Source organism: Apis mellifera, linkage group LG5 (genome assembly GCF_003254395.2).
Source record: "Apis mellifera strain DH4 linkage group LG5, Amel_HAv3.1, whole genome shotgun sequence".
NCBI classification, from domain to species: Eukaryota; Metazoa; Arthropoda; class Insecta; order Hymenoptera; family Apidae; genus Apis; species Apis mellifera.
Genome location: NC_037642.1, coordinates 12116967 through 12130456, shown reverse-complemented (window position 1 = coordinate 12130456; position 13490 = coordinate 12116967). Strand labels below are relative to the sequence as shown.

General features: G+C 36.3%; 1 protein-coding gene across 3 annotated transcripts in view; it reads right to left on the bottom strand.

Moving 5' to 3' along the window:
- The window catches only part of nAChRa3 (nicotinic acetylcholine receptor alpha3 subunit), a 78971-nt gene extending 66458 nt beyond the window's left edge, over positions 1–12513 (bottom strand). Inside the window, exon 1 of one of the 3 annotated variants that reach the window (XM_026440545.1) lies at positions 12198–12513. The gene's annotated coding sequence lies outside the window, so the exon portion shown is untranslated. The remainder of the gene's footprint in view (positions 1–12197) is intronic. The other 2 variants (XM_016912064.2, XM_016912061.2) reach the window with 2 other exon arrangements.
- Positions 12514–13490: the final 977 nt, after the last annotated feature.

Genomic DNA, 13490 nt, shown 5'->3' with positions numbered 1-13490 from the left:
AGCGAAAGAGCTACAATATTCAAAATCGTAAAAGTTATTTTTATTTATGAATTTATATTAGGATAATTATCCAAGATTGAAACATTTTTAAAACTAACTATAGTGTGTACAAAATTACGTTTATAAATTAAACTATCGTTAGAAATCCTAACTAGCCTATGCATTTTATATCGATACGTTAAAATGGATTCTATTATCCCTATACGCTAATGCATCGAGATTTAGATACGGATCGTCGTTTTGGATTTGTGAAAATAGACGTTTCCTTTCAAATTAATCCAATCACATTCCGGCAGAGATTTCTTTCCATCAGTGAACAGTACATTAGTTGGAATTTAAATTTTCTATTCGTTACATTCTCCTTTAGGAAGGAGCTTTACCAACGGATGCGATTGCATCCTCGAGAATCTTTATCGAACAAGAAATCGAACACAATGCTACATGTGTTTCACAACCATTCAATCTCGATCGATAAAGTCACTCCCTGGAAGAGGAGAGTGTACATTAGGCGAGGCGGTGTAAAATATGCGGAGGAAACGCGACACTCTCGGCCGGTCTAATAAAATATTCGATACTTTGCATAGTGAAAACTCCTATCCGAACTCCTATCGTGCCGAATTTCCACTCTCCCAAGAGTGAAACTAACTAGAGCGTTTCACGAAACAAGCGCGCAGCCGGGGAAACGATTCGCTCGAACGCGGAGCCAACGAGCAAACGCGGGCCATCTGTTTTTATCGGGATAGAAAAAAAAAAAAAAAAAGAAAAAAAAAGAAAAAATTACCCCTTTACAATTCCCAATTCGCAATTAAAACTGTAACGATTGGAACGGAATTAATCGGCGAGCTGGAAACATCGAAACGTCGGGTTGAAATTTTTGGGCGTGAAATGTTTACTTTCACAATCGTGCAAAAAATATCTCTCGCATCGTTTCCCCTTCGTTTTTCGACAACATTTCATCCCATTCCCGAAACTAATTATAATACCAAGTCCCACTTTTGCCCGTCCACGAATCCCTTTACAATCCCTGTTAAGGACACGTGACGCATCTACGATGAGAGAAGTCGTTAAAAGAGGATGAAAGGTTATTACCACGAAAACTTGGAATAATGGGATAAGGATCGAGAAAAATAATCTTTCTAACTCGGATATCTTTCGTTAAGAAAATTTTTTTTTCGCGCGCTTTATCCGTTTCTCTTCGAAAAAGGTATTAAAAAATAATTGAAGCTATATTATATTATATATATTATATTATATATTATATTATTATATATTATATATATTATTATATATTATATTATATATACTATATTATATATAGTATATAAGCCACGAAAACTTGGAATACGAGATAAGGATCGGAAAAAAATTAATGTTTCTAACTCCGATATCATTCGTCGACAGCAAACCGTTCCTCTTCGAAAAATATCAAAACGTCTGGCCGTTAAAACGTCTGGCCGTTCAAGAGTCAACAAACGCGCTCCTACTTCTTTCCTTCTCCCCTTTTCTCTCTCTCTCTCTCTCTCTCTCTCTCCTCTCGTCGCGGCGGCAGTCGCCTCATAATTAACCAAACTTGTTGATACGACACGAGGGGAAAAGCACGACTCTCCCCGGCTTTAAGGCCGCGGGGGAGAGAAAGTCAACGAGGCGTCGTCACTCGCCTTGGACGCGTTTTCCGCGGAAAGGAGAACGCGTCGCGGCCAATTAATAGCGGAAGGGAAAGCGGGCGTGCAGAAAGTCCCCACGATTCACTCTCTCTCTCTCTCTCTCGACGCTACCTCTCCTTTTCGCGCCGTCTGTCCCTCCCCAACCATAGTTCGCTCCACCTCCGCCTCTATAGTTTCAGTAAACTCGAAGAGAGAATCCACCGCTCGAAAACGTCGCGGTTTAAGCCTTCGAGCGTTCGCAGCGTCCCGACAAGCTTGAAAGTTGGCAACGATGCTTAAGAACGGGACGGCCTCTCGGGGAAAGGGAAGGGGAAAGGGATTCGTTTCGATGTTTTATGCATGGATCGTGCGCGTCGGTTGTTGCGCGGAAAATTGAAATTTGATCGCGATAATGATGGTTATTCCGTCTAAAAATATAATTTTCGTTTTTTTTTTTTTATTTAAGGAGAAAATACAAGGGAGGATCGAAAAATATCACGATATCACGTGACTTTAAAAAGGGAAATATTGTTTGAATACAAAGGATAAAAAGTTGGATTCGATGGATGGAAATTATTTTATTGAATTTCATTGGATTTTTACTTGTTTACACCGAGTATTACCGTTTCGAGTGTTATTTGCAACGCGATAATTGATTTTCGAAAATTAATTGAAAATTGATGGAAAACAGCCTCGTCGCGTGTGAAATTCGAATCGCGTGTTAAATGTATGAATTTTGTAGAGGATTAATAAGCCAGGCGTAAATGTGTAATTTAATATACCATTAAAATACGTATAAAACAAGTACAACTAAATTTCATAGGATTAACGGGTGACCACAAATGTAGTCTGCCGGTGTTGCCGCGCTGCAGATGATGTCTGACCACAATCGGTTCAAATCACTGAATCCATAAAGAGTCCACGCGTCTCTCTAAACATTATTTATTCTACTGTAACTTTTATACGAATGCGTTCGCCAGAAAAAGTCGATTAACACCAAAGATTAACTTCCAACTATATAATAGAATAAAAACAGATTTTAACAAAGCTTTCTAATCGATTCTATAATTTCTATAATTTGTTAATAAAATTTAAAAAAAAAAATTGTTCTCAGCCGATAACAAAGCGTAAGACGAGAAAAAGTGAAATAGAAACGAAACGAAGCGGCGTAAATTCTCGAGATTCGATTACAGAAGTATTCTATTCGCTTCGAGAGAGAGAAAAAAAATAAATAAATAAATCAAAGCGGAAGGAAAAGAATTTTTAAGGAGGGAGAAAACGCTCGGTTTGTCTTCTCCGCCGCAAAGGGACGAAAGGGCAAAACTTCGTGTTTTAACTCGTTGTAAAACACGTTATATAATGGTGAACGAGAAACGAAAAACGGGCACAGCAAGAGGAAAGAAATTGTACTATAATTTAATTAAACTGTTGCAACTCGCCTCGTGGTCATGAGATATGCTCAGAGCTCAGAATTCAGAATGAAACTGAAGAAAATTCTTCCGAGTCTTGGGGCGCGAGAGACCGCCCAGGCCCTCGCAATTATTCTTGTCGGCTCGTTTCACCGAAACTTGCCACACTTCTTCTTCGAGCACGGGCACAAAAGCTGTGGACGCAGGCGAGAGGGAGGCAAAACAAAGGAGACAGAAGGCGAGAGAAGAGGAGAAAGAATGGAAAAAAAAGAGGAAGGAGAGGGGGAAGGAGGAGGAGTTAAGGAGGAAAGAGGGGGGAAAAAGTTGGGGAAAACGTTAAAAAAGTTAGCCTCAACTTCCCCAGAATCTAATTTCTCGCCATTAAACTTGTAAAATGTTGTTCGAATCCTCGAGTATCTCGATACCTCTCGACTAGATCCTCTTTCCCCTCGAGTGAATATCGCAATTCATCCGCCTTGCGTATCCCCTCCCCTTCCTGTTCGACTTAAGCCACGAGAAACTCTTGCCGCTCGCGCTCCTTCTTGCGAACTGTCCCCAATCAGATTTATGCAGAATCGACTTGGACAGGATGTACAGAGAATATTATCTCGAACGGAATAATCGGATCCTATATCGAGGATTTAGAAATATAGACCAATGCAGTGCTGCACTTATCTCAAAAGGGTTAAAGTATTAGGTATGTATAAATAAATTCTTTCACCTTTTTTTTTCCAAATTCAAGATTTTATTACGTAAATTAGGTACAAGATTACCCAATTGTTTGTCCACTCTTAATCTTTCCGTCGATTCTTCTCGCGTCTGGATCGGATTTTCGTCGAGCGATTCCCTCCAACCGTCGTCGAACTTTCTCGATGCACTTGAACGATCGTCGTCTTTCAAATTAAAATTTCCGGCTTTAAATCTTTGATACTACTTTTCACACGTTCTGTAAGATATTCTCCGCAGACAAATTATTTCAATAACTTCGACAGCCGATCTCCTAAGCTGTATCGCAAAAAGTAAACAGTGACGCGAACGACGCTTCTCGCACGCCATATCGAAATTGTTGCGTAGGACTGAAAACTCTTAGAGCGCTCGTCGCGACTCTTCTCGAAAACAAAAGAACGCTCTTTCAGATGGCGCCACCAATGGTAAACTAATTCGAATTCGGCGAGAAGCGTACGATCGTAGAAACAAAGAGGAAGGAACTTATTTTCACATCTAATATATAAGCGACGTTGAAAATATCGTAAATTAAAGGATAAACGTGGAAGGAAAAATACGAGTAATCCTCTATTTTCCTTGCATTTAAACCATTTGCAAGCGCCAATCGAATTATCATTACGGAGAAGGAATAGACGAAAATTCCAAGGTGGGGGGGGGACGAGGAGAGAAATACCGTTTTCAGCTGTTCACACTCGCGAGTTTCGCCTCGCCGTGCTTTTACGTCACCCCCTCTGTGTATTCGGAACACTTGTAGCAGATAAACGGCAGACAAGAGTTGACAAGAGAGACAAGAGGCTGCGCCAGACTTTCTCCCGAAAGCTTTGAGCTCGACTAATGCGGCTCCCTCTCTCTCTCTCTCTCTCTCTCTCTCTCTCTCTCTCTTATTCTCCCCCAAAGCCACGCTTTTGAGGTGTCCATTGTCACCGGTTGAATTTCTTCCTCGCCTCCAGTTTGCTCGGAACTAAATTATCCCGGCCAATGACGGGATTAACCCCACCGAATTCTACATAGTATTCGACATAGCGCGAGAAAAGAGAAAGAGAGAAAAATTTTAAAAACACATTTTTCTCTTCAAATCTCGGCACAAAAAATTCTCCACTCGATCGATCGAGCAAAAAATTATTTATTTCTAAAATTTTCGAAAACTAGAAAAAAAAAAATATTTCGTAATTGAAATCAGAATAAAAGTTAATTTGAACAATTTCCTTCGAAAATTAAAATTTTTCAAAAATTCCAAGCAGAAAATTACACACTATAACGAATATATGCACGAAACGATTAAGATAATTTAAAAAACGTGGAATAAATCAAGGGAATCCGAGGTATTGGAAACGTTGAAAGAGCAATTTTATTGCGCCGTTGTGTACGCCGCTTTATACAATTACGCGGGTCATCGTGAAAACACGCTGTTCATCCACGCATTTCCCTTCCTCGATGCTCCCCTTCCTCGTGTAATCAAGTTGCTTTTATATACACATTTCAGAAGGGAGGGGGAAACCGCCTTCAAGACAGAGAAAATCGAAACACTTCGATTCGATGATTGTGATCAATATTTTAACTTAATATTTTTCCATATTCGTATCTTCATTACGAAAAAAAAAAAATAAATAACGGAAAACAAATTTTTATAACTGTATATTTCGTTCATAAAAGAAAGATCGAATCAAATTTTATTTTCGAGATCGAATATCTTTGAAATCGATCGCTTTGGAAATGGAGATCTGAGGATCGAGAACAATTGGAATCAAATTTATAACTACGAAGTTGTAGGAATTTCGATTTGATTTGCGTCACGAGGAAGAAAAAAAAAAGAAAACGTCGAGAAATGATTAACAGTAGTTAAGAGCGCGGAATGGATTTACTCGTTCGATTCCACTCGGTGATCGTTTCTAGTTTCCTTTGATTCACAAAGGATCGTCGATTTTCAGTTCGATGATATCCCGTTTCGTTACAGCATCTTTCAGCGTCCGGATCCGGAACGACGGATGGGAAACAATAGGGAGCGGATGGTGAACAAAAGGGAGAGGAAACACAAAGAGAGAAAGAGAGAGGAACGAGCAAGAACGAGAGGAAGAAAGGGTGGAATAAAAGGGCGAAACGAAAGCTAAAAGGTAAACGCGGATAAATACGAGCGAAGAGGGGGGGAAACGCGAGAAACGAGTAGGATCGATAAAAAGAAACTGATCAGAAAATTGCATCGTATAATTTAACCTTTTCAGAAAGCTCGTTAACACTAGAGGTTTCCGTTTCTTCCTATTATAGCCGCGTCTTTTTAATAAAAAAGATAATCTAACGAATTACTTTAAACTTTCGTAGAATTTTTAACGAAAAAAAAAAAAAAAAATTATCAAACGAGAGAAATTGTATTTGCTCTCGCTTAAGTTATCTCGCGTGTTGAACGCTTGTTTAGTCTAGACGAACCGAATGGTACACAGGCTAGTTGATGGTCAGCAACACTATCTGTTTACGCTAGTAAATCCCCCTGTACACGGTACAATGTCGCATCTCCCTCGCGAAATGAGGAATTAAGCGTCAAGGAGGCTTCACGCTTGTCCATTATCCACGCGATTACTGTAGACTTAATTCCTCTCTTTGGAACGTCCACAAAGCGTCCACAAGACAATAGCCGCTCCTTATATCAGATTGCGAAACATTTTTATTCCTTCCTCTTGCTTCGTTTCGTTAGATATATCTATCATTGAATTAAAAGAGAAATTTTCTATCCGTCGAACGACAAAGGTTAATAAAGAAAGGAAAAAGTTTTTTCTATCCATTTTTTCGATCCAAAAAAAGCAACAACAATGCGATAAATAATATCCTCTCAGAGTCTGAGAAAGGAAAAGAAAGGAACTCCTTCAGTTGCCCAACGATTAAACGGTGTCGTATTCCACAAAAAATTAATGGTTTTTCCGTGGCGAGGCACGCGCGTATCTTCGCCGAGGAAGAGGGCGCTCTTGCAGCGAGAAGAGAGAAAGAGCGACGCTCCTTTATGCGTTGATCGAGTTTCTATGAAATCGGAAGAGGTTCAATGGGTATTATTACCGCATAAGAGGAACGTGGCCCGTAACGACGGTAATTCCACCGGTCGATAAGCGATTGTGCCGGCCTTAAAGGGAGAAAGATAAGCAACACGTGAAAAATCTTTTCGCGTTCACATGCCGCCGTCCACTGTTATCGCGAAACCTTCCAAGGAAGCCACGTCGAGGAGAATTCGTGCCTCTTATCGCCGGTTAGTCGCCAAGTGAAACGAAAATCGAAAACTCTCCGCCTCTCTCTTTTAGATTCCAAACTTAAGAAACTTGGCTCACTTCGCACGATTTTTGTAAACATCGTTAAACTTGATGTTGAAATTTAAATCGTAACCGTATTCTCCAATCGAATCGGTCTCATCACTCCATTCCTTGGCGACAGATGGCGCCAATAATACTCTAGTTTAATTAATGTTACTAAATAATATTACTAGACAAGTAGGCGGGAGATTTGAAACTGAAATACAAATTATAAATATTTATACATATTGTACAAAGTAGAATTTATGTAATAAAATTTGAATTTCATTTTAATAAATATTCGGGATTTATACATATCCTTTGTTAAGTACATAATTTTATATTTAATACAGTTTCAAAAATTTCAAATAAGTCGAAAAACGATAGATTTTGCGCGAAAGAATTTTTCGTTTAGATAAACCTGTATTTTATCCAAGATTCGAGAATCTCCGTCGTGTATGAGACAAAATAGACTTCAACCATATTTTTTCGGTCCCTTTGTGCTCCGAAATTGGTCGAAATTCTTTGCAAGTTTCTTCATGTACACACATTTTGCCGAAACGTAATTTGAAATATCTTTCCTCTAAGTCTCTCAAGCTGTCTTTCTTTCAATAAGGAAGAGACGCAAGGAAAAGAAATAATATTTTCACGGAACTCTTTGACACCAGATATCCTCTTCTTTCTATTTTCTTTTTCTTTTTTTTACATTTATTTTTTCAACTTTTCTATTTTTTCTTTTAATAAAAAAAAAAAATTTAACGCGTCTACAATGTTTTCTCCGTTCTTTTTTAGTTAACCATCAACGAATCGAGCATACGATAAAATTCGAAAAATATCGATAAAAGTTGTAATCATTTCTTTGCATGCGGGAACTATTGTTCAGTTATCCATCGAATCCCAATAGGATTCGAGATTTGTTTCGCGGTAACGATTTTACCACCGCCAGACTTTTTACAAAAAAAAAAAAATTTAAAAAACTTCGTGCAGATTTTACGAAATCAAATTCGTTTAAAGTACAAGCAAACAAATTTATCATATACAAGTAGTTCCCTTTTCAAATCATAATATTAAAGATTCTATTATTTAATTCAAAAATCATTCATTCCTCCAAACAAATCATTATAACGATCTCGATATTTTCAAACATTTTCCCTATAAAAAAATATCAAATAGAACAGTATGATAAATATTAAATTAAACAAACATTAAAAAATCATCAATTGTATAAAAAATAACAACAAAGATACGTTAGATCGTGTAAATTTCTTGATGTATCCAGGAAATCATACGCAACTTCTCTTCCGGACCTCGCGGAGTTTCCGCCTCCCATCGGAAATCGCAACCACCACGCCGCTTCCGGCCTGTTCGTTAACATCTTCGGTGGTGCAGGCTCGCGTGAAGCGATTCGTGCAGCGTTGCCGATACGCTGGCGGAATGGGTAAGTAGGCTGTTAGCGCAATACGAAAATGTATGCGACGGAGGTCTAATGCGGAGGCCGGGCAACAGTCCACTGCGACACTGGTTCCGTGAAGAAAAATTATTTAATTTATATCCACTTATCAAAGTTTCGCCTCTTCGAAACGATCGCTTCGATCCATTTCCATTTCGAAATATTATATATTATCGAGCTGTCAATACGGGTTTAATCCTAACCTCAAATCGGGTTACGTGTTACTTCGAAAAATAACCGCAAACACTTCGCGCGCTGAGGTGAAACGATAGAGGGCTCGAGAACAACAATGACAAAAAATAGACAAGTAAGAAAGTATACGATACGATAGAGGCAACGATGACGTTTGATATTCGTTCTCTATACGTTATTTAATCTGAAAATTTATTCTTTGAATCATAATGCAATGAAACATGAAAATTATGAAAATATTTCAAAATTCGTAATCGGTGAAGAATACACGATATTACCTACGAGCGATAATTTCTTGTCGAAACGACCGGCATTAGAAAAAGTTGATGGACTAAAAAAAGTTTAATTGCTCGTGACGTAAATTGTGTCTAAGAGAGGGGAAAAGATTTTCGCCTAAATAAGTTGTTGGGTGAAATGAAAAAAGAAAAAAGAGGGCGCATCAAGAAGGGATAAAAGGGGAAATGGGTTAGATTAGGTCGGTCGGTAACGAGCAATAAAACAATGCTATGAGAGCAGAGGTTGAACGGAACCCTTTGATTGTGCGTGGAAAATGTCGTCGATTCGGTTGCGCCTTTATCGATCAAATTTCTCTCGAGCGAACCCCCCAAGCATGGGAGGCCAAACCGTTTCTACAACGTTATTCTCCACCTCCTTCACGACTAGCCCCCGCTTGTTTTCCTTTCACCAAGTATATTTCAAACAGTACATAAAACCGTTATCAGAAATGTTTCTACCTCCGTTTATGCGCCTCGCGTTTCTCTCGTGAAACTGATAAAGGACAGGTCTCGAAAACCGTGCTATGCCGTTGTAACGTATTGTTGTCGGGATTTACGGCCGCGTAATTGCACGACAATCTCCCGATTAATCCTCTACAATTCTGAATTGAAATTGATTATAAATGTTGAAATTAATCCTGAATCGCGGAAATATTTGAAAATTGATTTTCGAAAACGGAATATTAGGAAATTTTGTGATATAATTATCGAAGATTTGTTTTTTTTTTTTTTATTATTATTGAATAATTTTTATTATTATTTAATATTTGAAAATTGATTTTCAAAAACGGAATATTAGGAAATTTTGTGATATAATTATTGAAGATTTGTTTTTTTTTTTTTTTTTTGTAAACTTTAAAAGTCTCGAGAAAATTTTTGACAAAAAAAAAATTTGAATAATTTCAATTTCAATTTTTTGAACAATTATATTTTCAAACGAGAATATATATTAAAAAGATAGATGAGAACGTTGAGAAGCAACGAACGTTTCGAAGGAATTAAAAAAAATATGTAAAAAATTATTAATATTTAATCAACGAGCCTTCTTAAACAAACGACAACTGCATCGATAAACCATCGAATTCGATGCGTCATCCCGTTTCAATGGGACGACGATAAATAACCGAAAATGATATCACGCCATTCAAGTCAGTAGTAATTCTAGCAATAAATCCGACAGTGTCGTTTAACCAATAATCGTGAACGTCATCTAGGGAATCGAGGATTACGGTTAACGGCACATGAACAATCAACCAATCACATGTACCTAATATTTACCATATATATATATATATATATATATATATATATATGCCGAGCAGAACGATTAAGAAATTTATCCACGTACGGGACCATTCAATCTTTCTTTATTATACTTAACGTAAAATTTAATCGTTTGAATAAAAGATTCCCTTCTTCTAGATAAATCAAAATACCGACTGATCTTTATAAATTCGAAACCAAGTTTTGTTAAAATTCGAACAATTATGGATAAAACGAGAATTGTAAGCGTTATTAATATTTATATTTTTCGCGAGAAATATTATCCCTTTCAATCGATTTTAATAAATTATTTATCTATTTTGTATCTGATTTTAGATTTTATGACAAAAATTTTGAAAAAAATGTTTATAATTTGTTTTCAGAATACATAAAAAAATATAAAAATACGCTGAAAAGTGAAAAATAAAAAATCATGTTTATCATTTAATCTTATAACGATTATTTATATTAATGATTTTTTATGATTTATATTAATGAGTATTCAAGTCATATATCATATTTTTATCGTTAGAATTTATTTTTATAAATATTAGAAATTGATATTTAGAAATTGATATAGAGAGAAAAAATAATTATAACCATAAAATAATCCTTTTAAGTTAGCCGCACTATACATTTAATAATGGCGTACTTAATACGTGGCAATGGCCGTTCTTGACGCGTGTGTAAACTAACTACTCGGCCACGAACCCATTAATTAAAAAGACGGCGAAAAAAAAAAATTCTTTTCAAACTCGCATGTTCCTAAACGAAACAACAGAAAAATAATCATTTAATGATAATTTTTGGGATTAATTACACGTTTAACTAGTTTGTTTATATTTGTGTATTTTTAGAAAATTTTTATCAAAATTTATTATTAATAAGAATTTTAGAATATTTCTTGTATTAAAATTTGATTTTATTTAATGTTCAAATTATTTCATATACGAAATAAAAAAATTACAAAAATAGAATGACGATTTCCATCAATAAAAAAATATCGATTTCCACATTTCTTTATTCTGAAGTATACTCAAAGATTAACAACTTAATTAATTTCATTAATTAAATTCAAGTATTGATATGCATTGAAAAGCATTACAGAAAAAGAAATTCTGCAAAAACGAGGTGCTACCTTGTATAAGACTATATGAATAAAACTATATTTCTTACAAACTTTCGAATGTTCTTTCTTTTCGCGGTATAAACACGAGGGCGTACCAAAGATTCTGTAACTAGGTTAACCCTGATAGAATTAAAGACGCTACATATCTACCGCCAGAGATTCGTAAAACCGTGCAAGAAGCGATTTAAATTCTGTATTTACCTACAAAACTGCCAGCGGGAAAGTGCAATACGAATATTTACGTAATTTGCCTTTTATGCCTGTCAACGCTAAGAGAACTCAGCGAGGACTGTTATCCTCGGTTGCTAAATTAGGTAGATTTAAGCGCCACACAAGTGACTGTAAACTACGAGACTACTTAACGCGAAACGAAAAGTCTATCTTGAAACTGTTTTTTTTTTCCTTTCACGTTGCACAGAAATCAAAACTATATTATATGCAACGCGTTTCTCACGCAAGGAAGTTCGAAGATTCGTAACTAGGTTAATCTTGATAGGTATGGAATTTCCCTTGGGATTCCTAAATCGGTAAAGGCATCGAGAACACCAATAGATCGATAATTTCACTTATCTACATCGACCGAATTATATTCACAAAAATTATATATACAAATAAAGCGAAAAAGAAAATCTTACAATAATTAAAAATATAAATGAATTGTTTTAATCGACTTTTCTTTCTCCCGGCATTTCAAACGTATCGCATTTTCGCGGCATAAACACGAGGGCGTTCCAAAAGCAACGCAACTAGGTTAACTCTAATATCCACAGTGATACAAATGGTCTCTGATGAACACGAGCAAAAGTTACGTAGAAGAAAAACATAAATATTCTTTACTCACCCGCGAAGCAGCTGATCGAGATTGACGACGACGACGTCGGCGGCGCCGATGACGATGACGACGATGACAGGTTATAACCTTTGATTCCACCGTGACCGAGGATCCCTCGCGACAGGTCGACAGCTCGAAATATCATACGCGATTGTGAAGAATGATATTACTGAAGGGAAAAATACAATCCGAACCGCGTATCGACTCGTCGACTGCGGTAATACCACTCACTGCACCGTTCGCCACGAGTGTGCACAATGAAACGATAGATGAACATACGATGACAATGACGACGACGACGAGCAAAGGGTAGAAAACGTTTCTCTGCTTCCACCACCGACACCGCCCTCGCGCCTCGCCACACTCGCCGCAGTATTACGCATGCGTGACGCCGCCTCGATTGTGCGCATGTGTACACATCTTATTCCTGTTTCCAAGCTTTTCGTAGCAAAACGGAATTCTCGTGCACGGCGAAACTTTCGGAAGCACATTACATTCCCGTTACAATGTTTCCGACGTGTTTCTGTCACCTTTATCAAACTCTATCCTCCACATTTGTCAGTTTTCAAGCTTAAAGTACCATCATTCTCAATGGCTTTACTATTTCAACAGACAATTAATGAAACTTGAATCATATAATTTTAAAAGCATTTTTCATAACTATTCGACTTTATTTCATAAAATTCTTTTGTTTTTCGATTTCTATTTGTTTCATTTACTGCTTTTTTGTTTTTTAATTAATAAAACGATTATGATTCGTGCTAAAAGATTAATAAGTTATGTTAAATTAAATCAAATGAGAATTTAAAACAAATTTGTTAGCTTTACTAGCCACTAGAATGCAAATTAGATGTAATTTGAAGTTAGCGCGCATAATAATGGAGCGCGTCGATTGTATTTGTGTACACATTATCTGATACAAAATATATTTAAACTATTTTGCTAAAATAATTTATTTTACTTCACAATAATTGTTTACAAACAAATATCAAAATATTCTTTACGTTCCTTTTATCTTTTATAATCTTTGAATGAAAATACGAATCATAAAAATTAAAAAAAGAAATTTAAAAATATTGTATTCATTTTATATCGCTCGTATTGTTTTTATAGAACGATTGTGGCAAAATCATTCATTGCCACCGTTACGTGAGATTAAAATAATCTTCCGAAAAAGACTATAATAAAATATGCATAATTTGAAATAAAAATTGAAAAAAGAGATAATTAATTTTTTTTTTAACAAAAATTTGTTCAACAGAATATTATATTTCTTATATTCTTTTGCAATGATTTTAATGA